Here is a 22,858-nt window from a genome sequence, read left to right as displayed (position 1 = left end):
ATCATTGTCAAATAGCCACGTCTGATTTGTGAATGAATCATTTTTTTGAGTCTGATCTTTTGAATGAACTGGTGGATTCAGTTCACAAAACTGGTTTGAATGATTCATTCTTGAGTCAGACTGATCAACTTCTCATGTTCAACTCAGTTCAAACAGGCTGAATGATTTGTTTATAAATCGGACTGATCAACTTCTCATGTTCAACTCGTAAATTCAATGATAGTTGTAGCTGTTGACTCAGAAGAGTTTGGAATAATTACGATTTTTTAATGTTTTTGAAAGCATGGTAAGCGTAAGGATTTGTGCATGTTTTACAAGGGCCAAATTGTGATGGCTAGACGACTGGGTCAGAGCATCTCCAAAACTGCAGCTCTTGTGGGATGTTCCTGGTCTGCAGTGGTCAGTATCTATCAAAAGTGGTCCAAGGAAGGAACAGTGGTGAAAGAGCGACAGGGTCATGGGCGGCCACACAATAAAATCCCCAGAGTTAAATCAACTCTGCTCAGAGTACATATGGTCCCTCTCTAAATAGTGTTAAAGTAACACTGAACCAGAGTTAAAGTTAATGAGATAATTAAGCAATTAATATGGCTGTGACCAAAGTCAGTTGTAGTTTCTGTTTCTCTTTTCTTCATTGATTCTGCTTGTTAACAGCAGGTGTTCATCACTAATGCTCACTCATCACTTAATTATCTCATTAACTTTCCCTCTGCTTCAGTGTTATTTTAACACTATATAGAGAGGGACCATATTTACTCTGAGCAGAGTTGATTTAACTCTTGAGATTTTGCTCCAATCCAACAGACAAGCTACTGTAGCTCAAATTGCTCAAGAAGATAATGTTGGTTCTGATAGAAAGGTGTCAAAATACACAGTGCATCGCAGTTTGTTGTGTATGGGGCTGCATAGCCGCAGACCAGTCAGGGTGCCCATGCTGACCCCTGTCCACCGCCGAAAGTGCCAACAGTGGACACGTGAGCATCAGAACTGGACAATGGAGCAATGGAAGAAGGTGGCCTGGTCTGATGAATCACATTTTCTTTTACATCACATGGATGGCCGGGTGCGTGTGCGTCCCTTACCTGGGGAACACATGGCACCAGGATGCACTATGGGAATAAGATGCTTTGGGCAATGTTCTGCTGGGAAACCTTGGGTCCTGCCATCCATGTGGATGTTACTTTGACACGTACCACCTACCTAAGCATTGTTGCAGAACATGATGTAAAAGCCTCTAAGTGCCATCTGAAATTTTCTTCTAAAATGAGCATTTTTATCAAGCTCGTATATTTATGTTCAGTTATTTCACTTTAATGGCAGTGAAAATTACCTATTAATTGCCATTAAAGTGAAATTACTGAACCTAAACATACAAGCTTGATATAAATGCTCATTTTACAAGAAAATTTCAGACTGCACTTAGAGGCTTTTGCATCTTAATTCTTCATGTACACCCTTTCATGGAAATGGTATTCCCTGGTGGCTGCAGCCTCTTGCAGCAGGATAATGTGCCCCGCCACAAAGCAAAAATGGTTCAGGAGAGGTTTGAGGAGCACAACAACGAGTTTGAGGTGTTGACTTGGCCTCCAAATTCCCCAGATCTCAATCCAATCGAGCATCTGTGGGATGTGCTGAACAAACAAGTCCGATCCATGGAGGCCCCACCTCGCAACTTACAGGACTTAAAGGATCTGCTGCTAACATCTTGGTGCCAGATACCACAGCACACCTTCAGGGGTCTAGTGGAGTCCATGCCTCGACGGGTCAGGGCTGTTTTGGGACCAAAAGTGGGACCAACACAATATTAGGAAGGTGGTTCTAATGTTATGCCTGATTGGTGTGTGTATAAATATATTTATATATTTATAATATATAAATATATATATATATACATATATAAATATATATATATATATATATATATATATATATATATATATATATATATATATATATATATATATATATATATATATATATATATATATATATATGCACACATGGATTTATTAATATTAATTTTACTGTAATACTTAAGCTGGATCCAAAGACACAATAAAACAACCCATGTAAATTCATCAATTTACAATGAATGCAAATTAATGGTGATTTAAAATTAGAAGGTGCTGGGTAATCTATCCCAATGTATTATTACAGGAAACTCTGGTAGAGTCTTGTCCTGCTGTTTATGCCATGCAGTTGCCCAGCAGTGGTCTCACAACAGATCGCTTCTGACCCGTGAGCCCCTGCCAGCCGATTTACATAAATCACACTCCAGATCTGACCGTTACTAGGCAGCACAGGCAAACAGAGACTCATACTGAAATGGAAATCAGGCCACCAACCCAGAGAGCATCATACATACTGTGACAAATGTGGCAGAGACTGAGTTTAACTACTTCCTGTCCACACTTGTCCAGGTTAATGTCCATGACAATGACAATTGCAAGTACATACTTCACATATACTGTAGAATTAAAATAAAAACAAAATGTAATAAACACGTAATGTAATGCCACATCCATTTAAATGAAGTGACATTTGTGTAACTTGAAACAGAGTATTGGACATATCAAATGAACTTACCATCGCATTACCATACATACTTATGATCAAGAGCCTAAATAGAGACGTGCTGTGACATAATAATCCTTTAAGCGAGAGAATGTTAATCGGGGAAGCAGCGATGTTGATATAAAAACTCTGAACAGTGGCTGAAAGGTATGGCTGAGAATCTCAATATACTCAGTCTCTTCAGTGTTGTGACCCAAGGAAGCAGAGGTCATATTATTCCTCAGCTTCTTTAATTGCTATTTTAAGGATATCTCACTCCTACACCAGCCTTCCTGTCAGAGTCTTTGAAGTGGAACATTGCAATTACACAGAAGAAGATTTTACCCGGCTAATAGTGATCGGATGCGTTTTCTCACTACCTGCACTTTACAGCTGCAATACGGTGACTAAAGGGTGGAGTGGTCCTGTTTGCAGTTCTGTGGGACACATACAGAAGATTGGTTGGAGAAAAACACCTAAAACTGCCCATTATAGCCATTTATTCTTAAAGGAAACTGGTGGATTAATAGAACCGAGGAGAAAAGATATGATTTATTCAGCCAGATACACACAAATACAGCTTTTTCACATAATATCATTTGTTATGTGAGTTAAAGGTGCCCTAGAATTAAAAATTGAATTTACCTTGGCATTGTTGAATAACAGGAGTTCAGTACATGGAAAAGACATACATTGAGTTTCAAACTCCATTGTTTCCTCCTTTTTATATAAATCTCGATTGTTTAAAAGACCTCTGAAGAACAGGTGAATCTCAACATAACACCGACTGTTACGTAACAGTCAGGGTGCACGCCCCCAATATTTGCATATGCCAGCCCATGTTCCCAACATTATGAAAGGCATTAGACAAGGGCAGGCAGTATTAACGTCTGGATCTGTGCACAGCCGAATCATCAGACTAGGTAAGCAAGCAATAACAACAGCGAAAAATGGCAGATGGAGCAATAATAACTGACATGATCCATGATATCATGATATTTTTAGTGATATTTGTGAATTGTCTTTCTAAATGTTTCGTTAGCATGTTGCTAATGTACTATTAAATGTGGTTAAAGTTACCATCGTTTCTTACTGTATTCACGGAGACAAGAGCCGTCGCTATTTTAATTTTTAAACACTTGCAGTCTGTATAATTCATAAACACAACTTCATTCTTTATAAATCTCTCCAACAGTGTGTAATGTTAGCTTTAGCCATGAAGCAAAACCTCAAACTCATTCAGAATCAAATATAAACATCCAAATAAATACTTTACTCACATAATTCGAAGCATGCATGCAGCATGCATGACAAACATCTTGTAAAGATCCATTTGAGGGTTATATTAGCTGTGTGAACTTTGTAAATGCACTGCATTATAGAGTCGCAAGCTCGATGGGCAGGGAGCATGAGATTTAAAGGGCCAGCAGCCCCTGAATCGGTGCATAGTTAATGATGCCCCAAAATAGGCAGTTAAAAAAATTAATAAAAAAAAATCTATGGGGTATTTTGAGCTGAAACTTCAGACACATTCAGGGGACACCTTAGACTTATATTACATCTTGTAAAAAAAACGTTCGATGGCACCTTTAACATACATTTAATCAGATTCCCTCTATTAGCCAGGAAATTAGTCATATTCAATGGTTATTCTGTACATTGTGTACTCTTGGCTGTACAGAACTATACATAAGCAATGGCCATGTTCTGGTAATACATTATTTTCAGAGGTATTATAAAACCATCGGCCTGTTAAAGAGACTTGTTTTGCCCTTAAAATCTAAACAATACACATGTTCTTTATCTGTATCTAAGGTTACTTTGAAATCCATAGCCTTTCCATTGCACAAAAGTTCTTAATTATGAAAAAAAGTTGTTCAGATTATGAAAATATTCTTCACACTAATAAAATATGGTTATTTCTGTTCACTGTAAGGTTCTTTGGGGAGTCCAAAATGGTTCTTCTATGGTTCTTATTTTTATTTTATTCTACTACGTCACAGATCAAAATAAACCAAGGATAGACTGATATAATAGTCATCCATACTGAAATGAACTTGGATTGACATTGTGGCACGTGTGACTCTGTATGAAAGATCTGGTCTGTTTGTTGTTGTTCACACAGGAAAGCCACATGCACACATCCCTTGACACTGTGCCCCACACTGACACCACATCTGTTTACACACCTCCACCTCATCCTACTGCTTACACAACTGTGTGTGTGTGTGTGTGTGTGTGTGCTTTTGTTTATATTACATTGTGGGGACCAAATGTCCCCATGATGTAATATAAACCTGAGTTCACCTACATCGTGGGGACCAGCCAGCGGTCCCCACAATGTAAATGGGTTTATAAATCATATAGAATGAGTTTTTGTGAAAAAGTAAAAGTTTGCACAGTTTCCTGTGAGGGTTAGGTTTAGGGGTAGGGGCAGGGTAGGGGGATAGAATGTACAGTTTGTTCAGTGTAAAATGCATTGAAGTCTATGGAAAGTCCCCACAATTCACAAAAACAAACATGTGTGTGTATGTCAAAAACACCCAAGTAGCCTAATTATTTTTTATTACTGATTTTGTCTATATTGAACTGCACAATAACAATTGTGAATTTTTTCTGATATGCATCAACTGAGGAACTCCTGTATATAAATTATTCACAATTCAGTGCAGGAGAAATAATGCTGATCTGTAATTTAAAAGTATTTAACTGAAATAAATAAATAAAATAAAATTACTCACCCTCATGTCTTCCCACACCCGTATGACCTTCGTTCATCTTAACACAAATTAAGATATTTTTGATGAAATCCGATGGTTCAGTGAGGCCTCCATTGACATCAAGATAATTTACACTTTCAGATGCCCAGAAAGCTACTAAAGACATATTTAAAACAGTTCATGTGACTACAATGGTTCAACCTTAATGTTATGAAGCGACAAGAATACTTTTTTGTGCACCAAAAAAACTAAATAAGGACTTTATTCAACAATATCTAGTGAGGGGTGATTTCAAAATACTGCTTCACGAAGCTTCGAAGCTTTACGAATGTTTTGTTACGAATCAGTGGTTCGGAGCGTGTATCAAACTGCCAAAGTCACGTGATTTCAGTAAACGAGGCTTCGTTACGTGATAAGTGTTTTGAAATTTCAATGGTTCACGTGACTTTGGCAGTTTGATACACGCTCCGAACCACTGATTCGTAACAAAAGATTCGTTAAGCTTCGAAGCTTCATGAAGCAGTGTTTAGAAATCGCCTATCACTAGATATTGTTGAATAAAGTCCTTATTTAGCACAAAAAGTGCTCTCATTGCTTCATAACATTAAGGTTGAACCACATGAACTGTTTTAAATATCTTTAGTAGCTTTCTGGGCATCTGAAAGTGTTAATTATCTTGCTGGCAATGGAGGCCTCACTGAACCATCGGATTTCATCAAAAATATCTTAATTTGTGTTCTGAAGTCAAACAAATGTATTACGGGTGTGGAACGACATGAGGGTGAGTAATTAATGACAGACTTTTCGTTTTTGGGTGAACTAACCCTTTAACTAATCAAGCTTCATCATGTCACACAGTGTTACTCAACTATTTCAAAAGGAACCATTTAGCTATAATCTAACAACCTCATGGTCCAAAAATACATGTTTTCCATTTTAGGCCCTCCTGAAAAAACATGAAAACTGAGACAATATTAGAAGCCATTTCCTCAGGCTGTTCTGAAACGCTTGAGCACTGATAGCGTGCAGTTTTGTCCCTGGCACTGAGGACAGTAATGGTATATTCAATCTCGGTGGTAGATCTTTCTTCTTGCCAATTCCTCCAACACTTTGCATGTCTTTTCATTCCATGTCTTACTTACACATTTATTTGATTAAATAATTCAGATTGCAAAAGATTAAAGTTGGTCCAGTGAATTCTCTATATTTTGCAAAAGCATTTATTATTTTAGAGCATTTATTCGGTCAAAACAAATGTTATCAATTGTATGCAGTACAACAAATAGGAAAGCAATTTTGATGCAGGATACTTTGAACCGCCATGGCCCTCAGGGAACAGTAATGTGGAGGGAGAAAAGGACAGCCCCAGTTAATTCTGGGAGATTTCACAGTCAGCAGCCTCTATGCTTTCTGCTGCCTGCGAGGCCACACTGCTCTGATAAATATGTCATTTCCTGGCTGATAGGGCCACAGATGGAATAAGGTTTGTATTGGGAACACATGCGCTGCATTTTGTCACCCACTGCACTAGCTGATAGAGGAGACCCCGAGGGAAGCAACCTGCCAATTCATTTTCTCTCTGCAGATATTTCATCTCAAAGAAGACGGGTATTTTCTCAGGAAAGACAGGGCAATATAGCTTAGAATGAAAAGAGTTTTAATAACTTCTTCCTGTGGAATGTGTGAATTGCCATATCAGCATAAAGGCAGTTCAATCACCCCCAGCACAGAGAGACTATCACTATTGTACTGAGTGGAACACATGCTATTTTTGCACATTTCAATCCACGATAGAAGCATATCTTACGAAACGATGGCTTTCCAAGAAAATATAATGTCACGACGGAGGCATTTCATCTTTGTTTTACACTGGAGGCTGTCTAGAAACAGCACAGCTTTGCACTGCCAGTCTGACACAGCGTGGCATTGTGTGAACTTCTGCTGTAAGTCTCTGTGTGGCTAAGAAACAACAAGGGCTGTTAGGAACTGCAATGGGAGCTGTCCACTCCTCTGTCACATGTACTCGTGTTTGCAGGCCCACTCATGGGTGAGACAGGGGTAAAAGAGCCCACTTGCAGCTGTGCAAAAAGGCCAGAGGGAGGTTAAGCACAGCTGTCTGGGTGACATGGCATGATGGGAATATGTGGTAGTGTGGGGAGCAGGCTGAAGAAGATCCCTGGAAGTGTTTTGTTTAAGATCTGCTGAACCAAACTCTCCAGACACTATTAAATCTAAAGACCGAGCCATATCCCAGAATGAGCCACATAAAAATCCAGGCTCAAAAGTACTGCAACGCAATGAAATTTACTGCTTAAAATAAAATAAAATAAAATAAAATAAAATAAAATAAAATAAAATAAAATAAAATAAAATAAAATAAAATAAAATAAAATAAAATAAAATAAAATAAAATAAAATAAAATAAAATAAAATAAAATTTAAAAAATAAATAAAATAAAATAAAAAATAAAATAAAATAAAAACAGGTATAGTCAATATAATATACTCAAATAAAATAAATCAAAAATAGTAATAATATCTAGTAAAAACACTAAGCATCTTTAAAATAAGATAATTTTATTCCGGCAGCAATATTCTGCAATGTAAGATAATTCTAATTATATCTTGAACTTTATTTTTCTTTAGCAATTTTGCATCTCACATGGGCCTTGTTTTGAGGATATTTAGATATTTAGACTTGGGGGAGGGGGGGGGGACAAAATACTGAATATTAACTAACAATGTTTTTTTTTAAAAAAAATAATAACATTTTTAACAGTCAAATTGTTATGGCAGATATGTCAAAGTAAGTCATTCATCAAATACCGATTTTACAAAAAAGAGTCTGTTTAGTGTTTTGACTTTGGCTATAAATAACTTGTCATCCAAAATATCTGAACCAGTTTTAGATCTACCAGTGCTCAATGTGCTAATTGTTTGTATCCTCTCTTTTTTTCACCAGCCCCCAACAGATCAGCTGCAAAAAAACACTACAAAAGACTGCATTTATTACACATGCACGTTACACTGCCTGTCCATCTCAAGCTCACCCCACTCCCCCACCCCCCTCTTCCTATCTGCCTGTGTGGAGCATCTGCCGCCCAGAGAAGAGGGGGAACATGGGAGCACATTAGTCACCAGATGTCACCTTTTGCTGCCAGCCCTATCGAACAGGCAAGCAGACAATGCAGCATGCATAGTGAACATCTGACTGGGGCCCACTTCAGCAAGACAGAGCTCACTGACTCGGAATGACAGCTCCTACAGAACTGCCTCGGCCCCCATTCCATGTCAGGAGTGACACCTACAGTTCTCTCTGGATATCCGCTGTGACTGTTACACCGCTGGCATGATAATACCACTAATTGTTGAACACTGTTTTTGGTTGATCTGATTTCTGCAAAGGCTCACAAATTTTTTTTTTGTTTTTTTTTTGTTTTTTTCAGAAGAATCTCATGCAGGATGAACAGGCTCTCCACAGGGAGTCCAAGCGTCAGTTGTTGTGCCTGAAATAGTAATGCCTGCAGGCACTAAATCATGCATACATTTCAGATCCATTAAGAATGTACAAGGTGCACTTTTGTCATAATTCAGTTCTGTTGTACTTCTGTCAAAACTCAAGACAAGTGGAAGATTTCTTGTAGAAGTTTTTGTATACCAATTAGCCACCTTCCAGTGGCCAATTAAAAGGACAGTTCACAGAAAATTTTGCAGTTTTTCATCTATTACTAACTCTTATTTTGTTTAAAACAAACTGTTTTTGTTCTGTGTAACACAAGATGTTATTTTTTCAAAGGAAGAATATCCTAGTTAGTTTTTTTGTATGACGAAAGTGAATAAGGAACGGAGTTGTAAAGCTTAATAAAAGTGTTCCAGAAGATTTGTGTGATACTACGGAAGAGGATTAGGGCCAAGCAATAATAAAAAATTAAAACCATCTCGAGATTAGAGTTGTTAAATTTCGAGAAAAAAGTCGAGATAAAATGTTGAGAATAAAGTCATAATTGAATGACTTTATTCTCAACATTTTATCTCAACTTTTTTCTTGAAATTTAATGAGTTTTTTTCTCGTAATTTAACGAGTTTATTCTCAACATTTTATCTAAACTTTTTTCTCTAAATTTAACAACATTTTTCTCATAATTTAACAAATTTGTTCTCGTAATTTAACGACTTTTTCTCGTAATTGAATGACTTTATTCTCAACATTTTATCTCGACTTTTTTCTCGAAATTTAATGAGTTTTTTTCTCGTAATTTAACGAATTTTTTTCTCGTAATTTAATGACTTTATTCTCAACATTTTATCTAGACTTTTTTCTCGAAATTTAATGACATTTTTCTCATAATTTAATGAGTTTATTCTCAAAATTTTATCTTGACTTTTTTCTCGAAATTTAATGTTTATTCTCAAAATTTTATCTTGACTTTTTTCTCGAAATTTAATGAGTTTATTCTCAACATTTTATTTTGACTTTTTTCTCGAAATTTAACAAGTTTTTTCTCTAAATTTAACAACTTTAATCTCGAGATGGTTTTATTTTTTTATTATTGCTTGGCTCCAATCCTCTAGAGTCAGTAAATTTTTATTTATTTATTGTTTTTGAAAGGATTAAACAAGAATAAAACAAGGATGGATTCATTGATCAAAAGTGACAGTAAAGACATTTATATTGATACACATTTTTTTTATTATTATTTCAAATAAATGCTAGTTTGAACTTTCTTCCTGAAAAAAATTTATGTTTCAACAAAAATATTAAGCAGCACAACAGTTTCCGATATTGATAATAATTAGAAATGTTTCTTGAGTATCAAATCTTCAAATCAGCATATTATTGCCCTATGTTCTCTGTTTTTCCCTGGAGTTTTGTTATACTTCCTGTTTCCTAATCTGCCATCTTTGTAGTCCTTTGTAGTTTTTCATGTTGATTAGTTCCCTGATTGTTCCCAGGTGTGTCTTGTTACCTTTATTAGCCCTTGTATAAATAGCCCTTGTGTTTCCCTTGTTCCGTATCAGTTGTTGTTTGGTGTTCCATGTGGATTCCTGTTCTGTAGAGTGGTGGCAGTTGAAGACTCGACTCGACTCGATTTAAATTGAGTTCAACCCTGTTTAACTCAGACATTACAACATCTGTTTATGAATGTACTAAGGAGGGCTAATATTGATGTCAAGATTTTCAGTAGTGACCTCTTTTTCCTTACACAAAGCTCACAATGCTTCAGAAGACTTGGAAAAACACTTACTTTCATTTAGCTTTTTTTTTTGTTACTTTGGAGCTCAAGAGCTGCAATTTTCATTTACTTTCATTATATGGACAAGAGTGGGCAGGATATTCTTCAAAAATTCACCTTTAACATTCCATGACAGAAAGTCATATGTGTTTAGAACGTCATGTTTCATTTTTGGGCGAACTTTCCCTATAAATATCATTAATATGGGTTCAAAATATAACGCAGAGAATAAACTGGCATTGTGCTTCCTGTGAGGCCTCAAGACGCACAACATAAAGATGTCCCACTCCTCTGATGCTTTTGAAGAAACAAGAGTGACCTGTGTGGTTGCCAGCTCATAAATCAGAACCTCATAAATGTTGAATATTGCAATGCTTATGGCAGAGAGTTATGAGACCAGGGTCTCCAGTTCAAATCCCCAAAGCGTTTCATCCACAGCTCTGTCCACAGCTGATGCTCTAGTCCCAGCCTTTACGGACAGTGTTCACAGACGCTGTCAATTCCGAGTGCAGGTAAATATGGGCGGCGATGTATTTTAACATTTTGTCATGAATAATTGAATGGTAAAGTAGTCAAGACTTTGACCCACCATCTATCTATCTCCTCATCACATGCATATTTAAACAGTGCTTTTCACCATTTAATTCATTTATAACTGTGCTCTGATGTGAACCTCACTGTGGCACAGTGCACATTATGAATCTCCACTTATTAAGGATTAATCATGTTACAAACGTGAGTGTACATTAGAGTGCTTATTATTTGATTAAAATAAACCCTTTTAATTCCTTGTTTTAATTCATAAATGATGATTCTCTGTGATTTTTTTTTTTTTTTTTTTTTTTTACCAAAGAAGTGTGGTTGTATTAAACACAAAGCAGAATAGCTTATGTTGTTTTGTGGTCAGTCACTTAAGCAGAAAGGGAACCATAAGGTCAATGGCCATTGATTTGCTTCCCCCACCCAGCTTGTAAGCTGCAGCTGTATCTGCTACTAAGCATCACTGGCCTCTAACGCTGAACCAGTTGCATCACTCTGTTGTGATGACAATCACCAAACCCACGGGTGAGACCGGGGCTAGATGTCACATGGGTGGGTTGTTAATTCAATTACAATTACACAAATGTGTAACAAAAACATGGGTATTTTTCATAAATGTCCACTTGTCACGTATTCAAATGTTATAATTTGACACACTTATAGAAATTTGCTATAGCAATATAAATACACTACTATTCAAATGTTAGGGGTAAGATGTAAGATTTTCTCTTATGCTTTCCAAGGTTGCATTTATTTGAAAAAAAAAAAAAATTAGATTGTGAAACATTATAACAATTTAAAATAACTGTTTATGTAATTTGTCTTTTATTTCTGTTATGGCAAAGCTGAATTTTTAGGAGCAATTCTTTAAATGATCCTTCAGAAATAATTCTAATATGCTGCTTTGCTGCTCAAGAAACATTATCAACGTTAAAAACAGTTGTTCTGCATTTTATCGTGATACATTTTTATCAGAATTCTTTTTTGAACAAAAACAGCTTTAATTTTAAAGGTGACAGAGAGGATTTTTTCGTCGACTGAGAATCCAAAGACTGTTAGTGAGTTTTTGAAATGAGCGCATGTGTAAGAACAACCCCCTCCTTCACAGCTCATTTCAAAGGAACGCCTCCCAAAACTCGAGCACGAGTATTGGAACACGAGTGTTTCGCTGTGTCGTGTTAGTGGATCTGCAGTTGTTACTCCTGTCTCCTGACAAAAACATTGCATGCAGCGCCTGTGGAGTGTGGAAAGTTACTGGAGCGTGCAGCCGCGCTCGTCTCTCACAAGGAACGTCATGGCAGTGATTGACAAGCCAGAGGGCCAATCGTTTACGTGATGATTGCGTAAACGATTGGCTGATGTTTTTAAGGCCCTACCTCCTGCACAGATGATGTATATTAATATTATTCCTTTCAGTGCACCTAATAAATAGTCTTTTATCAGTTAGTAAAGACAGTTTCAAGTAATATTGCAAAAATGTATAAAACAAAAAATCATATTTAGCACCTTTAATTGTATAATGTAACATTATAAATGTATTTACTGTCACTTTTCAATTTAAAGGGTTAGTTCAACCAAAAAAAAAAAAAAAATCTGTCATTTAATTACTCACCCTCATGTTGTTCCAAACCTGCAAGACCTTCATTCATCTTCGGAACACAAATTAAGATATTTTTGATGAAATCCGAGAGGTTTTTTATCTCCCATAGAAAGCAACGAAATTACCACATCCAGAGTAGTAGTAAAGATATCATTAAAATATAGTCAACGTGACTGCAGTGGTTCAACTTTAATGTTATGAAGCGATGAGAATACTTTTTGTGCGCAAAAACCAATCAAAAATAATGACTTTATTCAACAATCTCTTCTCTTCCCTGTCAGTCTCCTACACAGTTGATGCAGTGAACGCAGTGCAAAGCTTCCGTGTTTATGTCCGAATGCCGACTCAGTATTGGCCGACACTGGTCACATGAGCTCCCGACGCGGGAGTTGGCCAATACAGAGTCGATGTTCAGACGTAGAACACGGAAACTCTGCACTGCATTCGCTGCGTCAAATTGAAGTACAAAAAGTATTCTCATCACTTCATAACATTAAGGTTGAACCAAAGTCCCTTTAAGACAAGTCATTTCACTCGGCAGCCATCTTTGAAACGCCTCTCGGGCATCCTGGGCATCATGCAGCTCCTATCTCTTTGAATGGGGAAACATCAGATTCTCCAAAACTGTTCGTCAACCTTATGATTAAATTTGATATTTGAAATCACCAATGAAATCTAACAACAACCAACTCATAAATTTAGTTTCTAAACGCTCGAATCATGACAAAAAAACTCAATTTTTTTTTCAGGCTGGATCAAGCTAATGCGCATGCGCAGACCTAAATGCGCGTCTCTTTGGAGGCGCGCGTCTGACTGTTTCTATAGAAACCGGTGATTCTAACGGCCGTTGAAGTGACGCGATGACTTTACCAGTCGGCGATTGGCTCTTGGCTTTAGAAGGCGGGACTTATTCTGCCATATTGCGCGTTACACTTTCTCCCATTCAAAACAATACGAGTGACACGTCTTGTGTTATTCTATAGTCTTTGGGTTGAACCACTGCAGTCACGTTGACTATTTTAACAATGTCTTTACTACTTCTCTAGAATTCAATGTGGAATGTGGAATCTCGAATTTCATCAAAAATATCTTCATTTGTGAATGAGGGTGAGTACTAGAAATTTTAATTTTTGGGGGATCTGTCCTTTAAATCTTCATTTGTGAATGACATGAGGGTGAGTACTAGAAATTTAAATTTTTGGGTGATCTGTCCTTTAAATGCATCCTTGCTGAAAAAAAAATAATAAAAAAAAATGACTGATGAACAATTTAATTAAAGATTCAATTATGACAAATCACCACATATAGTGTAACTGAACTGCACATTTTTCCTGGACAACAACAGTGTTCAAAATATTTTTTAAGTCTTTGGGTATGTTCCAGATCAAAAAGTGACTTTCAAAAATAAACCTACCCTAAAAAATATTCACTGGAGTAAGTGTGACATGTATCCCCAGTCTATCCTATAAAATGAGATAATGGAATTACTGATAATGTGTATTATGGGATTCCTTCACATTTAATTTCACATTCATGGACAAACTGAAATGATGGCATCACATATCACTACTTTAAAATATCCCTTGTTCCTGATAACGAGAAGAAAAAAATTGCAATAAAATAGGAGAGATATTATTTTCCATATACATCCTCTAAGCCTGTGGATGTAAGGTTTTCCAGCACTAAAATCAACACGTTAGTGCAAGAATCTGCCTCTGCTCTTTGCAATCGATAGTAAAATTCCTCATTCTGTGCTCGGGTAAGTAAATGGAATTGAAAGTGGGGCAGAGGGTATTAATGCAGAGGGAGGAATATCCATTTTATCACGTCCTCCCTGCAGGCCCTGTTGATAAAAATGACAGCGGGAGCGCATTACTAATTCCACTACTGTCACAGCCCATAGTCACTTACCTTGCAAATGAAGTGCGGTAATGACACCTGCCTGACGGTCAGAACACAGGCTATACTCTCAGTAATACAGCCTAATGTTGAAATGGATCCGAGAACGAACGGACCTGACCTACAATGACAGCCATGTACAGTAAAACACATCAGTTGCCATTTTTTTTGGTACATTCATAACATAAACTACAAACCTAAAGTCATGTAAATGCATATAATCAACAAATATGAAAACAGTTGTTGCTTGTGCCATTATACTAAATTGGTTGAAATTACACAGTTTTTCTGGCCTTGTAATAAGAATCATATAAATTATTGAATCGTAGATATGATTCAAGCTTACTCAGTTACTGAGCATGTTTTTGACGTTCAAATGAGTTCAAAAAGTACCCATTTAACTTTGTTTTACTGGCGCCCCCTCTTGTTAGTTTCCTGTAAGTTGTTGGTAAGAGGCAAAATGCATCACTTGACAAATAAATCATTCATGAGCCAGTGATTTATTGTCCAGCAAAAATAATGGCATCCATTACTGATAAATCATATTTGCTAACACATATTAATGTCATGAAATTACTAAATGAAAGGTCCATTACTGAATTTGCATGAATGTGCACCTTATATCATGCATGCGAAATTTATGACCGAAAGGGCTACTGACATATGACTTGAATTTTGCAAATGATAGTTTACCATGCAACAAAGAAGCAACCCCCACACCTATGAATTAAACATGGCACAAAAAGCGGAACATTTAATTGGATCTGAAAGCCAATTCTGTAGCCCTTTTATCTCCACATTTAATGAATTAGATTTTGTTCACACAGTAATGAAATTATTTCATCTATATTTGATTAAAAATCAGTTGGCAAACAAATACAGAAATTCTTGAAAAATACAACACTTGGTTCTTGTTTGAGGTGAGGCACTTTCACATTAAACTGTAAGTTCACTAAAATACATTAAAGAAAGCTTCTAGGACAACTTAAAGGAACAATACACTCTCAAATATGGAAATTCTGTCATTATTTCAATCTGAATCATTTGAATTGAACAGTAACAGAATTTATATTGTTCCAACCATATAATGTGATATTTTGTTTTTGTGAAAATATACACCGGCTTCTCCATAAAAGCTGTTATTTAACAGATTATTGTCTCCCAGTGAGCTGCTAAGCAGACAACCAGATCAATGAATCAGTGAGTTGAAATCAACAACTAGATCAATGAGCAATTCATTCTTTTGAACCAATTCTTTTTCAATAAATCTGTTGATCCAGTTCATGAATCATACTAACTCAAGTTCAACTCCCTGACTTATAGGGTTAGTTCACCTAATTACTCACCCTCATGTCGTTCCACACCCGTAAGACCTTTGTTCATCTTTGGAACACAAATTAAGATATTTTTTGATGAAATCCGATGGCTCAGTGAGGCCTCCATTACCAGCAAGATAATTAACACTTTCAAATGCCCAGAAAGCTACTAAAGACATTTAAAACAGTTCATGTGACTACATTGGTTCAACCTTAATTTAAAGTAACAAGATAATTTTTGTGCGCCAAAAAACAAAATAACGACTTTATTCAACAATATGGTAGATTTCAAAACACTGAAGCTTTACAAATCTTTCAAATCAGTGGTTCGGAGCATGTATCAAACTGCCAAAGTCACATGATTTCAGTATACGAGGCTTCGCTATGTCATGTGTTTTGAAATTTCAATGGTTCACGTGACTTTGGCAGTTTGATACACGCTCCGAACCACTGATTCAAAACAAAAGATTCATAAAGCTTCAAAGCTTCATGAAGCAGCATTTTGAAATCGCACCCATCACTAAATATTGTTGAATAAAGTTCTTATTTAGTTTTTTTGGTGCACAAAAACTATTTTGAATTGAACCATTCACATGAAATGTTTTAAATATGTCTTTAGTATCTTTCTGGGCATTTGAAAGTGTAAATTATCTTGCTGTCAATGGAGGCCTCACCGAGCCATTGGATTTTATCAAACAACAATTTTAACATGAGAGTGAGTAATCAATGACAGAATTTTCATTTCTAACTAATTAATTACCGACTCACCGTTCTTGAGAAGTTTATCAGTGAAAAATTACTCAAATTACTAGATCACCATCGTTTGGACTAGTCCCTTTAAGACAAGTCATTTCACTCGGCGGCCATCTTTGAAACGCCTCTCGGGCATCCTGGGCATCATGCAATCTCTTTGAATGGGGAAACATCAAATTCTCCAAAACTGTTCGCCAACCGTACGATTACATTTCATATTTGAAATCACCAATGAAATCTAACAACAACCGGCTCATAAATTTAGTTTCTAAACGCTCGAATCATGACAAAAAAAACTGTATTTTTCAGGCTGGATCAAGCTAATGCGCATGCGCAGACCTAAATGCGCGTCTCTTCGGAGGCGCGCGTCTGACTGTTTCTATAGAAACCGGTGATTCTAACGCCTGTTTCACACATAATCCGTCTGCAGTGCATGTGCGGTCCGTATGCAGTGCGTATGTGTTGCTGAAGCAGGAAGCGGCCATTGTGCTTTCACACAGCACACGTTTGCAGTGCGTAAAGTTATATTCATTACGCTTATATATTGACAGTTGCTGGAGTAGTTTAGTACACGTAAACATGACACAAAGATTTGAAAACTTACTGTCGACACCAACAGTCAACGAAACTGCTTCCCAAGCCTTTTCCTTCGCATTCAAATATTTATACAATACATTCTGCGGGTCACACAGAATTTTATGTTTTTCCACCTCAACGATGAGACGAGTGTCATCCATGTCACCTTGTTTTTGAATAGGTTGGTTTAGGTCCGCCTGTCACGTACTTGGGTAAAGTTGGTTTTATATTCGCACATTCGGACTTCTGATAAATTCAGACTTTCCAATAAATGTGCAATAAATTAAATGTTTGCGAATTTTAAGCAGCGACATGATATTGACAACCAACGATTGTCAACTTACAACATTTTTTCACAGTCGATCAAAATAGTCAAGTATTGTTTTAATGGCATATTTACTTGTGAATGTCCACTGAATGTCCAATGTAGTGTGATTAACAAGGCTACTGAATACGGATGTCCGAATGTGTGAATATAAAACCAACTTTACCCAAGTCACGTCATTGCCTGCTGGGATGCGAGTTTCCCTCCAACGATGGGGAAAAACATATCTGATCGCATTATGCAAGTAAACACTGTTCATTTTTTTAAAAATAAAATAATTGTTTTGAAATGATACAACTGAACTGTGTATCCAACAATCCATGTTCAATTGAAATGTTTCCTTTTGGCATGAATATAGCTTGTTGCTGGCATGGCGTTAAATCAAAAAAAAAAAAAATAAATCCTTTATGTAATGTACTAAATATACAAAGTAGTTTAAATGTGCATAATTTCTTTTTTTTTTTTACAATTTCAGGTCAATCCATGTTCATTTTGCCCACACACAATCTGCTGTGCTGCACTTGCAGTACAGCAAAAATAGACTCGGTACGTAAACGATCGCTGCACTGCTGCAGACGCACCGCTCCTGGAACGCAATGACGGACCGTAACCGCGTGCAGTGTGAACGCTCTAATACGTTAACATGGGTGCGTAAAAAAATACGCAACGCATACGCACTGCAGACGGATAATGTGTGAAACAGGCGTAACAGCCGCTGAAGTGATGCGATGACTTTACCAGTTGGCGATTGGCTCTTATTTAGAAGGCGGGACTTATTCCGCCATTGCGCCTTACACTTTCTCCCATTCAAAATAATACGAGTGACACGTCTTGTGTTATTCTATAGTCTTTTCTAATAGTCGTATGGACAAATTTTATGACAGCCCCCCACCCCCCATTTTTTGGAGTTTAATAAAAGTGATTGAACTGTTGTTGTACACTGTAAAAAAAAGAATTGCTGGTTTAACTTAAAAAAAAGTAAGTTACCTGGTTGCCTTAAATTTTTGAGTTCATTGAAATAAAAAAATGTAGTTAATACAATGAAGGCGATTGGTTTAATCAACAGAAACTGTTATGTTATCTGAACTACATTAATTATTGAAGTTGATTTGACAAAAGAAAAAATGTTGTCATAACAAATCATGAAAATAATTATATACAGTGTATGCAGTACATCATGTTGAGTAATTGATGCCAGAATTTTAATTTCTGTGTGAACTGAGGAATAAGTGAGGACTGGACACATTGATAAAAAGGTGCTTTCTACAAAACGATTCAGAAGCCGAAGTTTTCATAATCACATGATCTTGTGGAATAAAAACTGTGTTTGTACACAAAACAGAGCTTGACACAGTCCTGACCTGGTTGAATGAAGATGGTTTAATCCCTGACAGCTGATTGAATCATTCTCAGTCAGTCCTCAGCCTCTGATTAGCCTGGAGATAATCGGACACAGGTAAGTGACAGACGACCGGAGGTGGCAGCCTTTGTGATAACAGCCTCAGTGCAGATAAGAGAACAGACTGATACAATTGAGCTAAAGCTCTGGTTTGAGTTTGTCCTCCTGCAAGCCAATCAACAGGCTTTCCGTTTATGACGGAGAACACAAAACTTGCTCTTAGACCGTTCCGTTACAAAATCAGCCCGCACAGCGTCCAATCACGCCACCGCTCAGCAATCTGTTCAACAAATTGTGGGCCCTCATCCAGGGAATCAAACTGGTCATTCTGGTTGGACCACCAGAGCTTGTTTCTCAGTCCATCCCTGCTTCCTTTAGTGAACTGAACATCTGTTGGACTGCTGAAGCCACAACTCCTCAGTCACTCCCTCACTCTGCATGAAAACAACAGGGACGTGCGAGCGGAGAGAGCCAGGAGAGTCCTTTACAGTGCAGATGCTGTCGGTCCGCCGCATGCTGCGATCTCATTCACACTGTTTTCCTGCACAATCAAGTGGGTGAGATGCACACACAAACACACAGCTCTTTTCAACACTGCACCAGAAGAGGCTTGAAATGGGAAAATGTCTGTCTGAAGAAAATAAATAAATAAGATGCATGATTGAAATACACTCAGACATTCATTTCAAAACAGAGAGAGAGAGAGAGAAAGATGGGGAGTGAATGATCTGTTGACCAAGCATTGGAGCTCCTGTGTAGCAATACTAGCATATGTATCTACTTGGAATGAGAGACGTGACAGGGTCTGTGGGGGATATTCGGGTTGTTTTCTTCATGCCTCATGCTTTTTTTCTTTGTGATTGGGAAGAATCACAGCCTGAGCCGAGCTTGGGATTTAGCACACATGATTAGAATTCTAGCAACATGGCCTCTGAAGCAAATCATTTGCCAGGTCCTGAGGGGGTTAAAGGCAACACATTTTACATATTAGTATCTATCAGCTGACACAATGCAGGGGTAGTGATGCCGATACAACAGACTGCTGCTTAAAACAGCAGCAGCACACATAAAACACAAGTCGCTAAATGTTGTTCAAATCACATCCTTAGCCCTTAAAGGCACAGTTCACACAAAAATGAAATTCACATCCTTTCGCAAAAAATGAAATCCATTCACATAAACAAAAATGTTTTTTACTCAACCTCATGTCATTCCAAATCTTTCTCAGTTTTTTTTTTTTTTTTTTTTGGAAGAATCATTGGCTCTATAGAACAGTTCATAGCAGTCATTACAAATAATAATAACAATAATAATAATACAAAAATAAAAACCTTTTTATGTGTGATGGACATGCTGACATTTAGGTGATTATTTACAGATAATCTTGCCCTCCCATAGAACTCATGTCTAACCACGCTCATGTCTAGAATTTAAAAATGGCATGTCCAACGTAGCCTGGTAATACCAGACTCTGCTACTTCACTTTGCTTCGTAGACAGAGTCTGGAATGGCATAATAGAGAAGTGTTTTCTCTCTCGCCAGGGGGCGCTTGTCTGAAGTTTAAAATCATTGGTTACCCGTAAGCCAATCAGATACGTTTAGTTATGACGTATGTTATGTGCCTGTACAGCCGCATCGAAGCACAGACATCATGCATCGAACTCAAATCTATGATTGAACTTCCACTGTAAACCTGTTGTAAACACATGATAAAACAAATGTTTATCAAACACTCTTCTTGTTCTGGCTTCAGTTTGAAAAAGAGTTGAATGTTCTCCATAACAGAGCGAATTGCATCCCGTGTCTCGTTTCCCATTTCCGCGGTCGTTTCGGTTTTCAATTTCTCTAACCTACAATGTAAAACTCGGCGCTTAGCATCTACGTCACGGCTCTCAGCCCGCCCTCTGTTCGTTGATTGGCCCGGCTGTTTCCAGACCGGTGGTAAACAGAAAGCTCTGACGCTGTCTCAGACTGAGTACAGAAGCGAAATGAAATTGAGCGGAAGTAGGAAGTCTGACGTAGTAAGGCTATGTCCAACGTGCTCTCATGACTAATTTGTATGAGGTGACTAAATTGCATATTGTACATCTCAGTTTGTAGAAAAAAGATTTTAACTTTCATAGTTTTTTTCCCCTATAAAAATCACGGTTAGTGATTGGGCTTCATATTTAGGTTAGGAAAATCAGTGGATCAGTGACTAACTGTATATGCCCACTTCCCTACTATATGGTAGATGAAAAATAAAGAGTCGTCGTATGAATTCAGAGTATTTATAAAACAGTAGGCAAAAACTACTTGGTTACTATCGCCAAGATTCCTAAGTGTGCATTTGATGGACACTGGTACTATTAGGCCATGGGAGAGGAGTTGTGAATGGCAGTAAAACGACACAACTGACACTGTCAGTCACATGACAATGACACCATGGAGGATGTATGTCTGAACTTTATACATACTATTTTAGACCATACTTTTTTAATGGTCACAAAGTATATGGATTTGGAATGACACTTTAAAAGATGCTGGGTTAAAAACAACCCAAGTTGGGTTAAATATGGACAAACCCAACAGGTTGGGTTAAAGGGCACCTAATTATGCCCTCTTTCACAGGATGTAATATAAGTCTCTGGTCTGGTCAAGTTTCAGCTTAAAATATCCTACAAAATTGCCCCTATTTGGGGGTGAGCAAAAACATGCCTTTAACTATATTAATATATTGCTGGCTAAAAAAATAAACCCAAAATTGGTTGAAAAAAATGGTTGGGTGAAAACAACCCAATCCCTGGGTTTGTCCATATTTAACCCAGCATTTTTAGAGTGAGGATGAGAAAATGACAAAATGTTATATTTTGACAAATTATTCCTTTTACCCCTTAGCATTACTGTAAGATTTGAATAAAACACCTAAAAAGGCATACCCAAAGTAAATTGCATGCTGTTCTTTAACCATTTGGAGTATATGCATGATTTTGATCTCTTTTGAAAGGTATGTGTACTGCAGGCGGTGCATTGGAACGCTAACAGATTAACACATAAGGACAGATTTATTCTGAGGAATAAAATATTATAAATATCATTTCTAAAGTAAAAAAAAAAAAAAAAGATGTGCATAGAGAAAACCACGCATTATGAAAGACAGAGATGTCTGGTATTTATGTTTCTGATAAATTATGTAAATCATTCATTGAATTCAACAGGTTCAATAGGTTCTATTGAACGGCTTTTCAGAAAGTTACAACAAATCAAAGGATACCAATTATTATTTAAGTGCTGATATTTTCATCAAATCCACTTCATCTCATTTTAGATGCTGCACATGTGAATATAAATCTCTTTTCTCACTTTAATTTCATGTATCAGGAAAATCTTTGTCAAGGCACTGTTTGCTTTGACATGAGGTGGCGCGGTAATCACTGCCAATCCTCATCGGTGAGAGACCATTACAAGCTAAGCCATGTGTTCAAGCATCAAAACCTGGAACTGGCTTTGTGTCCTGCTTGAAGAGGTGGCGCTGAATTAAGGATGACATCTCATTGGACTTTCTGGACAAATACCAACACACAGTTTGACGCACTTCAACAAATCTGGACACATTGACATTGACATACTCCTTGGCTAGGGGATGTCCCTGGTTTGTAACAAAGGTACAGCGGCAAAACATTCGTCTCAGTTTCTCTTTCTATCAGCAGAAGCCCCTGGAGAAGGGTAGGCACAGCCCCACCATCTGCTAACTGCGTCTGGAAGAGCCAGAATGGCTGCCAGTACCCAGATGATGATAGAACTGGCCAGCAAAAAATCCATGCATGATAAACCTGCAACTGTACATATTACCTCTTTCACACTATTCAATTTGTGATGCTTGGAGCAAGGAGAGTACTGTCAGAAGACCACGAGGCCCTAATTGGTACGTATATCAATAGGATGTCAGATATATATTCATTTG

Source organism: Chanodichthys erythropterus, chromosome 5, assembly GCF_024489055.1.
Source record: "Chanodichthys erythropterus isolate Z2021 chromosome 5, ASM2448905v1, whole genome shotgun sequence".
Classification (NCBI taxonomy): domain Eukaryota; kingdom Metazoa; phylum Chordata; class Actinopteri; order Cypriniformes; family Xenocyprididae; genus Chanodichthys; species Chanodichthys erythropterus.
The sequence above is the reverse complement of the archived record's forward strand: the minus strand, read 5'-3'. Positions refer to the sequence as shown.